Source organism: Euprymna scolopes, chromosome 26 (genome assembly GCF_053919585.1).
Source record: "Euprymna scolopes isolate OS-2025 chromosome 26, ASM5391958v1, whole genome shotgun sequence".
Taxonomy (NCBI): domain Eukaryota; kingdom Metazoa; phylum Mollusca; class Cephalopoda; order Sepiida; family Sepiolidae; genus Euprymna; species Euprymna scolopes.
The window spans coordinates 31,053,054-31,063,094 of record NC_136507.1 but is presented as its reverse complement, the minus strand read 5'-3'; the positions used below and the strand labels follow the sequence as shown (position 1 = coordinate 31,063,094).

The window sequence follows — 10,041 nt, the reverse complement described above, 5'->3', positions numbered from 1 at the left end:
AACAATGAACCATCGGAAACTGTTCTGAAACTAAACATGGCTTACACTTCTAGAGCTACATATGTGCATACATTTTTTCTGCTGCGAATTTTGTTAAGTGTTGAGACATTATGTTGAACAAAGATGGCAGTAGGAAATCAAATCAAATCGGCGAAGAATCAATGCAGTCATGACCTCGAGTGTTGAGTAATTCTTAATAACAAAGATGTCAGTGAAGAATCAATGTAGTCACGATTCAGTCATTTCAAAGTGGACGTTGACAACGAATTGACTTGAATCCAAAATTCGATATTTTTATAATGAGTTTGGAGGTTTAACATTGGATCATTGTCCTACCCATAGTTATAAATAAGATTGCCGAATACCCTCGTTATTAATCAAAAATATTTTAACATTAGAAATGCAGCATCTACCTCCTTAATATTATTTTTATTTCATTTTTTTTTTTTTTTTTTCAAATAAGAAAAAGGTTTTGTATAAAAGAAGTACTATTTAAAATCTGATTTTATTGTAATATCTGGCCTGGTGATACTGCTTTTCTAAAGAAATTGATCTTAGCATTTTCTATCAAACACAATTGAAATCATCACATTAAGATTAACTACGCCTCACAAACTCATATCAAGGTCATTCACCTTGACCTTGGGCAATCATTTCTCCACAACCGTACGTACAATATATTTATTTGCACAATTGACGAAGTGTCTTCGAAATAAAAAATAACACAATATAAATGTCAGAGCTGAAATCTCGCTTTCTCTTTTTACAAATATCAAAATACACGTGTGATGTATTATTGTTAGGGCGCACATATGAGCTCTGTCATCGAGATATAGATAGCGTAAAGCCGTGACATGAGCCGCTGCGTACGTGACGCGCACCGCACCGCACGGTCACGTACAGATCACGTGAATCCTAGACGTTTGACCGCAAAGAAATGCACATTATGTAAAAATGTCCACATATCATAATCATAAAAACAAAAAACAAACCAAAAAAAAGTAGTTATTTTGTTTGTTTTACTTCAATAATAAAAACAATCGTTAAATTACTTTACACTGCATATAATACTGAATGCTGTTAAAATTAGAGGAGAAGAGGAAGAGGAACTCCCCCTCTGTTATAGACAATAAGACGGTGAGACCCTCCCCCCAACTCTCTCGTATACAATAAAATAGTAAGGTGAGACTGCTACTCTCTCTAATAGACAATAAGAACATTCATTGACAAAAAAAAAAAGAAATAAACAGTGTGATTCCCTCTCTCATACTGTAAGACAAAAACCGAAACTTCCCCCTTTCTCTCTAATACACAAAAGAGAAAGGCGAGAATTAGCCAATAGAAAGAAAGAAGAGGAATACCTAACCCTCCATCTCTTACATAAAAGAAAGAAAGAAAGGTAAGACACATAATAGGAAAGACAATTAGAAATACAGTGAGACTTCTCTCCCTCCTCTCTCTCTCTCTCTCTCGTAGACAATAAAACGGTGGGGAGGGAGCGTAAAAGAAAACAGGTGATACCCCCTCCCCTACCTTTCTATCACCTCCAGAGGTCGGAACTCTCGACCAATCAAAAAGCGAGTATCGTCATACGTCACAAGCGCAGTGTTCGTTTTATATTCACTTTGGAAGGAACCTTACGGCCATTACCAGACGTTTATTTCGCTTATTTTCCGCACTTCCTGCATCGAACGACTCGATCCATCTCCCCTTATTTCATCCCGTGAAGAACAAGAAGAGAAAAATGGCGTGCCCTTCTTTGCAGACAATCATCGAAGACATTACTTGTAACACCGACAAGGTAAGCATTACTAATGAACGTCGTGTAGTAGCAGTGGTTACAGACGCGGACTTTCGTTAATACAATTGGAAAAGGTATTAACCTGTATATCCCCTCCTCTTTCACCTATGGACTAGATAGTAAAGTATACTGTATACTCCCAAGCTTTTTTTCGGCAACTAATCTAGGAGAAGGAAATAACACCGAACTTCCTTTATTCCAGAAATTCCGGTGATTACACAACCCTTGCTTCATTAGATCCCTCCCGCGTAAACCATTTTTTCAGGGGGTATCCATTGTCTCTACAGACTGAAAAGAGGTCTATATGAAATCTTAAAACAGGATACGAGACAAGTGGGCTGACGTCAATTAAAATAAAAACTTGGGTGCTTATTCAGAATTACACTTATTAAAAAAAAAAATACAGAAAAATCTACATGGTGTACGTACTCGTCGCAGAACGGGGATGTCATTCAAAAAAAAAAAAAAAAAAAAAAAAAAAACGTGAATTGAACTAGCTTTATTTTAAACTAAGAAAATCAAAATTTGTGATTTTTAGCGATTTTAATAAACTAAAACCGTATTAAACATAATATTGCTTTTTACTTCGCCTCTTCGAATTTTGTCTCCCCCTTATTTATTTCATCGGATTTAATCATGGCGGACGAAAACACTACGATTATTCGTTTGTCAGTCGTAAAATTTGATTTTCTTGAATAAAAAAAAACGGAATTTTTATTTTTTACATTCGTTTCACCTCCATAAATGTCTTTAAAATGACTACTTTTACAAGTTTTTGACTATGCTGAATAAGATTTTATTTAAATTTTACAGAGATAAGTAGTTTTCGAGATATAAAGGCCTGTATTATGCACTGTAAATTCACTGGTCGCCATATTTGTACGCGCGTGCGATAAGCAAATACACTTTTCTGCGACCGACACTGCCACTTAGCGGAAATAAATCCATTTTTTTTTTTCACAACCGAGAAATTATGTGCATGCGCGTAAAGCAAAACAATTACGACTTTTTTCACTTCCTTCAGTAATTTCATGGTAAGAATGGCTTTCGGAATAGTCACCCCCAAACTCCTAATGTTAAGAACGGCTTTCAAAATAAACATCTCCAACCTCCACATGTTAAGAATGGCTGTCAGGATAAACACCCAACATTTCCCATGTTAAGCATGGCTTTCGAAATAAACACCCTCCCACCTCCCCCATGTTAAGAATTGTGGAGTAAAAAATTGTATAAAAATTTACTGTGTTTTGTTAAATAAAAGTATAGAATAGTTTAAAAAAAAAAAAAAAGGTTTCTTCTTCTTTCTGGATTTCTAAAACGTTATTTCAGCACGGTCCGTATCTTGCAATATTAAATTACAATGTGATTTTAAAATGACAACCTATTTTCCCATAGAATTTATTAAAATTGTTGTAAAAAAATATATATTACGTTGATTTTTACACCATTATGTCACACGAGGAAAATATATTTCATTTGAAATTTTCACGAGAATTGTTATTAAAATCACATGAAATAGTTTTTGCGATGATATTTTTTGGTGAAAATATTGAATAAACACTGCTTATTCAATGAAATTCGAGAAAATGATTTTTCTTCAAGTTATATAGATGTCATTAACACAAACTTAAAGGGTTTTTTTTTTTTTTCGTAATATTCCTGAAATAAAAAAAAAACATCTACGATATCTTATTTTGAAAATAGGATTGTAGATATTTTCATAAGAACAAATTCATGCGTCCTTTAAAAATTTAATTAAAGCGAAGGTGTTTCTCTAATTTCTCTAAAAAGTAATAACAAAATAATGGATTCATTATATTCTGTGGTCGTTAATTAATAAATACTAAAAATTGCATTAAAATTGGTTGATTTTGTGAATTTTGGTGAATTTTTAACCGAAGGGAGGGGGTCAAAATATTGATGCATTTTGGAGATCGCCATTTATTTTGCACGTACAACGCTGCCGATAATATCATTGATAAACGTCATTGTCGGAAAAAATGTGTGCGTGTGTGCCATTTTTATTTAATTCAGAAGCACAAATCAACCAAAATACTAGGTTTTAGATATCGAAATTAACCCCAGCCCATTCTCCTATGGACATTCCACACGATAATTTGATTTGAAATCGAATAATCGTCTGAAAAGAGAATTTGAGACGACGGAAACTCCAACCATGACACTGCCACTACTGCTATGGCATAGCAGTCAGTATCATCAATTCTATGAAAAAAAAGGGGGGGGGGGTCGGTTTTCTAATTATTATTCTATAAAAGAATATTTTATTCCAAGTTTCTTTTTTTACTTTGAAATAAAATAAAATTTGTGATAGTCTCAATTTATTAACGTTAGTATTCATTATTTTATTTTTCATCTCTTGAGAGAGAATGAATCGACGCCATTTTCTTTTGGCTTTCAATGGAATTTTTCTAAATAAAACTAACTTTACGAGTTTTGATTTTATTTTTTTCTTCACTTTTATATTTTTAAGTACAAGTTAAATTAAAAAAAGTAAAACCTGTCGAAAGCGCTGGTTTGCGGTTGTTTTAAAAATGGAATGGAAATTTTAATTTCGTTCCGTTGTAATCCTTTTTTTTTTTTTTTAATTGTGTACTGTATGCGTAACAAAATCGAAAATAATCGATAATATAATCGATCAAATAATTTTTTTTAATGGATATTACGACCACCAATGTGTGCACAATTTGCACCGTTTTTCTTATACGCAACGAAAACGGTTTTCTGTTAAATATGTACAATTTGTTTTGAAAAATAGATTGAAAGAAACTCATATCTATTTAACCCAAACTGATAAAATTAAAAACAGCAGCATCACTTAATTTATTTATTTCTTTTACCGCGTTTATTCAAAGGGGTTAGGTTCTCCCTAAACACAGGTAACAGACGCACCTTTCCCCGAACTCAGAACGAGACTGGATTTTTGGACCCCATCTTTATACCATAACCCTTTCATCTAACAATTCAATAAAAATAATATCGTAAAACTTCAATTTAACTTGAAAATACTATATATTTTTTTTAAAGCACGGTAACATAAGTGCATAAGCACCTGAATTTTTCTTATTACTACAAATGTTGAAACATTAAAAATTTATTTAAAATTAAATATTAAAAAACGCATCGGAATATTCGGGCATAACAGTCTCTGCAAATCCTTAGTGAAGGTTCTTTTACCAAATGCACTTCATGTGCACCCACTGAAAACAACAGTCACATGCGATAGAAAAATCCATCTTGTTCAAATCCTGCCTCCAGAAGTCCACACACTCGCCGTGCTGAATTTTACGGCTCCATTATTACACATGCTCGCTCCGTTTTCCACAGCTTTCCAACTGTCTGGATCAAAATATCTGCGGATCTTATAGATTGGAAAACCATCAGAAACGGCAAATAACCTTCAAAATAATGTTTGACTATTTAACCGTAACCTGCAAAACTAGTCTATTTGATTTTTTTGCGGACCTGAAGGAACTTGCCCCCGCCCCTCTCTTTTTTTTTTTTTTTTTTTTTAGCGGATTAGTATCGAATGGATAGATTATCAACAAAAAAACAAAAAAATTGAAAACGTCCATATTTAAATATTTGTAGGGATACTCAGTTTCAAATGATACATTCTAATAAATCGATATCGCCTATTTTAGAAGCACTCGTAATTTTAAGGCCAAATTTCACGAATTTAGCCTTTTTTTTTTTAAATTCTGCTTTATTTTATATAAATATTTTATGGTTATTTTCAAGTTTCGTCATCAGACATTTGCAAGGATATTTGGAAGTATTTAAACCGTCATTTCTGGCTATGATTAAAGTTTAATTTAAATTTATTTTTTTTACTATTCTGTAGTTTCACTTTGCAAGGTATAATTTGAGGCGTATAATAATTAATTAACGTAAATTACATTTATTTGTATTTAAACCGTCAATGTAATTGTTTTTTTAAACGAAAATAAATTAAAAATTAAGAAATTTGTGTTTTTATTTTAGGCAATCAGTCATTTCTGTCTATGACTAGCTGGGGTACCCGGCGTTGCCCGGGTGTTTGTAGGTGTGTGTGTGTGTGTGGGGGGGTTAGATCCAAACCCTATGTTAAACTTCTTTTAAAAAATCGGAACCACAAACAAACAAACAAAAAAAACCCAGCAAATATGATCTAAAAAGAAGAAAAAGTAAAATAAAAAAAAAAAAAAAAATAGTTTTGGTAGGTAGGTAGGATCGAACCCGGAACGTTGAGGCGAGAAAATTGATGAGTTACCGCTCGGCCACGAATGGAAACAAACTGAAACGAATTTCAATTTAACTTTTTAAACACACAAGTCGCAGGTGCGTGGCGAATTTAATTAGGTCAAAGGAAATTCAATTCCGCAATTAATTTTAACTGCGGGATAGTTCTTTTGGGTTGTTTTTTTTCCCCAACTTTGTTTGGTTTTATTTCCCCAGCGTGTTGGGGAAAACCAGCCCCCTTTTTAATAGGGGAGTGTTCGAATGAAAACAATTTCTGGATGCTACCGGGCCCCATAGGCCGAGAACTACACTTTAGTTGTACATCAGTTTCGCTTTTATACGAAAAAGCCGAATCAACACAAGATGGGCCGAAATAGCAAGAATTGTGTAAAAGTCTACGTAAATAAATCTAGACGCGATGCGCATTCGCAAATCCTAGATATTATTATCTAGGGGGTATATAAACAGTTCTAAGACATAGTACACTCCCCTCCCCCGAGAAGCCTGGCAAAAAAAGCCTTTCTTGGACATACAAAAATGTGCGTGCCGCATTTGCCTTTTATATATATAGATTAAAGTTTATTTTATTTTTTTTACTACTATGTACAAATGTATTTAAAAAAAAAAGAGGAAAAAATTACAATGTTCAAAGATTCTGCACAAGATAAAGTTTTTTTTTTGTTTTTTTTCCCGCTTAAACATTTTTCTTTGGCTAATTGGACAACAACTTCTTGATTAATTAACATCGTTTCATTGTAACAGGTTGTGTTTACTTTCGTTTTGTGTACGTTAATTAATAAGTTTATTTTGTTACTTAACATGGTTATATTTTTAAGTTTGTTGATTAACTTCGCTAACTTGTTTCCTTTTCGTAAACTGCTTTAGCAATTTTCGGAACTCGGCTACAGTAATCGCGTAATCATTCTTTTTTTTTTTATTTATTTAACATTCTTTCATTGTTCTGATTATTTCAGCGTCCCAAATTATATCTTGCAAAATATGCTTATTTTTGCTATATCTTTATTGATTATCTCTCTTAGATTTAATGATCCATTGACATAAGCGCCCAAAAAAGTTTTTTTTTTTTATTTTCATTAATTAAGAAATTTATTTAATTTTTGTGTACTTCACGGGGAACGTGGACCTTGCGTAAACTGGTTTTAATTTAATGGCTGCTCCCTGAGGTTATCTTTCACTTTCTTCATATACACTTTTTTTTTTGTAATCGAGCATATATTTTATTTTTTGAATTATTTTTTTATTTCTTTAATTAAATTTGATTCATACTTTTATTTCGTGCTTGTTTTTATTTTATTTTCTAAACTTTTTTGAAGGTACTACTTGAGACAAAAAAAAAAGTCAAAAGTATTATTTGAATGTGAATGAAAAAAATGAAACAAAAAATATTTAGTGGGGGAAAATATAGTTTAAACATCAGAATAATGGTGCCATTAACCAACTAAAAAGATCATGATCCTCCAATAATGCAGATAAGTCATGACTGCCACTGGATGACAGTGATCGATCGATATTGACTGCCATGCGTCAACATTGGTAGCTGTAAAGGCAAATAACTGCTCTGAAACAACACTAATTGCTAACTATAACAGCCAGTGGATTCTACTAGCTGCCACTACCAGACAATGCAAGACAGTGGAATTCAGATGCTTTCATTTTGGCCACTGCCATCAGTGTCTGTAATTTTCTTGAGCCTAGAATGACTACCACTAGCAACCACTACCATCTACCTGTTATCCATTTTTTTAGTTGTTTACTCATAGTCAGCAATTTATGTAACTCTCATATGATGATGCACTAGATAGTCAAAGGTTACTTCGTTTTCGGGGATGGGGGGGTAACTGTAGTTGTTCTGGCTCTGGGTCAAATTTCCACCATGCAATGCCAGTACACGGTTCTTGCTAGTTTTAAATAAAGTATTTTTTATAAAGTTTTATATGTTCCGAAATCACTAAAAGACTTTACTCTTTGTTTGACCATTTCCATATCAACTACTGTTCATGTTATTTTACGCTAATATAGATCAGGTAAATTATTAAATTAATTTTGATGCCAATACATTCAGCATGTCCTAAGCTTTATAAAATTAATACAATTTTTAAGCTACCGTGTATCACATTTCTGATAAAATTGTTACATATTCACTTTGGCCGGTTGTTCAAAATGCATTGTTCAGTCTATACTGTTCAAAATGCATTGTTCAGTCTATACTGTTCAAAATGCATTGTTCAGTCTATACTGTTCAAAATGCATTGTTCAGTCTATACTGTTCAAAATGCATTGTTCAGTCTATACTGTTCAAAATGCATTGTTCAGTCTATACTGTTCAAAATGCATTGTTCAGTCTATACTGTTCAAAATGCATTGTTCAGTCTATACTGTTCAAAATGCATTGTTCAGTCTATACTGTTCAAAATGCATTGTTCAGTCTATACTGTTCAAAATGCATTGTTCAGTCTATACTGTTCAAAATGCATTGTTCAGTCTATACTGTTCAAAATGCATTGTTCAGTCTATACTGTTCAAAATGCATTGTTCAGTCTATACTGTTCAAAATGCATTGTTCAGTCTATACTGTTCAAAATGCATTGTTCAGTCTATACTGTTCAAAATGCATTGTTCAGTCTATACTGTTCAAAATGCATTGTTCAGTCTATACTGTTCAAAATGCATTGTTCAGTCTATACTGTTCAAAATGCATTGTTCAGTCTATACTGTTCAAAATGCATTGTTCAGTCTATACTGTTCAAAATGCATTGTTCAGTCTATACTGTTCAAAATGCATTGTTCAGTCTATACTGTTCAAAATGCATTGTTCAGTCTATACTGTTCAAAATGCATTGTTCAGTCTATACTGTTCAAAATGCATTGTTCAGTCTATACTGTTCAAAATGCATTGTTCAGTCTATACTGTTCAAAATGCATTGTTCAGTCTATACTGTTCAAAATGCATTGTTCAGTCTATACTGTTCAAAATGCATTGTTCAGTCTATACTGTTCAAAATGCATTGTTCAGTCTATACTGTTCAAAATGCATTGTTCAGTCTATAATGTTCAAAATGCATTGTTCAGTCTATAATGTTCAAAATGCATTGTTCAGTCTATAATGTTCAAAATGCATTGTTCAGTCTATACTGTTCAAAATGCATTGTTCAGTCTATACTGTTCAAAATGCATTGTTCAGTCTATAATGTTAAAATCTACTTTTGTTGCTGGAATATATGCGCACATTGACAGTGAAGTAAAAATCACAACACAGTTGATCTACAAAAATTTATTACTGTTAATTCGCACCAACAAATCAGTTTTTCACCGATAAATTATTACTGTATTTTGATCTTTCTGAAAGGCATGGGGGGGGTGCATGGTTGTTGGCCGGTGAAGAAAACTGACTGTTTCTCTTTGTGACGATTTTATTTCTAAAAACATTTTTTTTCTATTGGAATGTTTAATATTTCCTTTTTTTGACCAATATCTGTTCACATATTTCTGGGTCAAATTATGCATTTCATTAGACAATGGTGGAAAGATCCGAATTTTTCATGTTTGAATTCATTTGCATGTGTGCAACCCATCGAATGTTTTTTTCTTCTCTGGGTTGCTTGCCGATATCTAACAAAATTCATGAGCAAAGGAGCACATTTACTCATCCTGCATAAAAAATTTCTGCACTCACAAATTGAACAAACCTAGACTAGAATTACACGTCCAAATTGGATTTATAAAAGAAATAATTTTGAATGAACCAAACGGCTACAAAATAAAAGAGGCTGTAAAATTAGCTTCATACGCATGTAAACAGGATACAACAAATACACAGCCCATCATCTTCATGTAAATCATGGTAATTGCCAATATCAGAGAGACAAAAGAATTTCAAACACTTGTGTAAAAAAAAAAATAACACCCCTTTTGTTATAAAACAAGTTATTAGGCCAAACTATGCCTTTCATCTAAATTTAATCCACAGCAACAGAAAAGAA

General features: G+C 32.7%; 1 long non-coding RNA gene across 1 annotated transcript in view; it reads left to right on the top strand.

Annotated features, from left to right (window-relative positions):
* The first annotated feature begins 1,463 nt into the window (after positions 1–1,463).
* The window catches only part of LOC145247966 (uncharacterized), a 30,316-nt gene continuing 21,738 nt past the window's right edge, over positions 1,464–10,041 (top strand). The window contains exon 1 of the long non-coding RNA XR_013863311.1: positions 1,464–1,801. This is a non-coding gene — a long non-coding RNA (uncharacterized LOC145247966). The remainder of the gene's footprint in view (positions 1,802–10,041) is intronic.